This window comes from Protomyctophum bolini (assembly GCF_963924005.1).
Source record: "Protomyctophum bolini genome assembly, chromosome: 21".
NCBI lineage: Eukaryota > Metazoa > Chordata > Actinopteri > Myctophiformes > Myctophidae > Protomyctophum > Protomyctophum bolini.
In genome coordinates, this window is record NC_137882.1 from 5,346,495 (window position 1) to 5,348,558 (window position 2,064).

The window sequence follows — 2,064 nt, forward strand, 5'->3', positions numbered from 1 at the left end:
CCCACACGCTACTAAGTGTAACTGCAGGCTGTATTGGTTCTGCCTGGCTCTGGCACTCACTCTGCTGGGTGTATTTAAAGTTGCAGCTTCAAGCGAGATTTCCACTACCTGCATGGCGGCCCTCTGCGTGGTTTAATGGCTGGAAGCGTGACATGGTGGTGCAACGCTGGGGTTAGGGGTACGATTCCCGCTGGGGGCCCACACACATGCTGCAGCCGTTCTCATTACACAACGTTGTAAGCTAAGGATTGTACAGACCCTCACATGACCTTTTGCTTTAATGCTGTTGGGTTTGATTCCAATTATACTGCTGAGTGCTGACGCCTTCAGGGAGACACATGCCATTAGTAAGCTATTTTTACTTTTATAGAATGGGCTAGTGCGTACATCATGATTTCTCCCTGTTGAATCAGAAGAACCTGACATTTTCAATTGCACATACTGTACTAGGAATAGGCATTTTGACCTTTTAATGTGGGCGATTTATTGTCCATGACGTGACAAGACGTGATCAATAAATAAACTTGTATGGGCAGATCAAATATCTATTCTATATGTCTCATTGTAAACAGCGGTTATATCTAGGTATTGTAAACTATAGGCTATTGAATGAAAAACACAGATTGTATCAAAGTGATTTATTTAATAAATATTCTTAAGTGACACACATTTCGGTCACATATTTGAATGACAAGCTATATTGTGATAGTAATCATTGCTATAGACTCTAGTCTATCTAGTCAGAGTATAGATAGAGTGATGTTCATTAACAGAAGTCTCTCTGTCTCTCCAGCTCTTAGTTTAATACACTGGAGTCTAAAATGGCACTGGTGCAGAAAAAGGATAGCATTTAGTATTTTGTAACTAAACAGAAAATATATCTTCAGGTGGGTTGCCAATTTCAGCTAATCATCAGTATTTTGCCCCCTTTATTTCTGTGTGTCGTCACTTCCAGTTCCACTTGTTTAATCGATATCCTTTGTCAGTTCTCTCTCCTGATTGGATAAAATTGGTATATCTGACCAAAATACCAAATCATGCATTTTCTGTGGTCAGACGGCTGGGCCCTGATCCAGAAAAGGTTGAGAAAACCACACAGTCTATCGACTGTGAACTGTCCGTTCCGACATGACAACCCACAGTGAAAACAAACGGACTCCTCTGCAGTCGCTACAGTGTGTGAGCCTCGGCTCCATTGGTTTACACTTACTTATGAACGCTGGTTATGTGATTATTAGCTTGGGAAACCGTACAGAGACAGACCTACATGGGAGGCGAAGACTGCAGCTTGTCTAACGCATGCACACGCACACAGTCTCACAAGAATGTACGCACCACAGCCAAACGATTTGTATATCTCGGAAAAGTTAAATAATGCTTCCTAATGACTATAATAACTGCAGTAACGATTAACAGCTACCCTCTCTCTCTCTCTCTCTCTCTCTCTCTCTCTCTCTCTCTCTCTCTCTTCTCCCTCTCTCTCCCTCTCTCTCTCTCTCTCTCTCTCTCTCTCTCTCTCTCTCTCTCTCTCTCTCTCTCTCGTGGTCGAAAAAAAGGCCCACACTGTTCACAAACAGCCCGTCTCTAATTTGGGATAAAAAGAAAATACTGACTTGCAATATATTTTCTGGTTTACCACTGTATTTCCAGGGGGACCACACACGCACACATACACACCCACTCACCCACACGCTGCAGTGCAGTGAGAGGAACCACACACGTTCATTTGATGAAATTAGGTTAGGAAATTTGGTGTGTGTGTGTGTGCGTGTGTGTGTGTGCGTGTGCGTGCGTGCGTGCGTGCGTGCGTGCGTGCGTGTGCGTGTGCGTGCGTGCGTGTGTGTGTGCGCATGCGTGTGTGTGTGTGTGTGCCCTGCAGAAAAATTAGGAAAAAAAGCAGCTGGTTCTAACGCTAAACCGTCTTTGTGTGAGAAGAGCTAACGGTGTGGAAATGAAGAGGCTGTAGTGTGTGTGTGTGTGTTTTGTGTGAGAGGGCTGACTAATCCCTCCGCAGAGCCCAAACGAGTTAAAAACACATCAAAGGGAAGCTTAACCTCTGTGAAA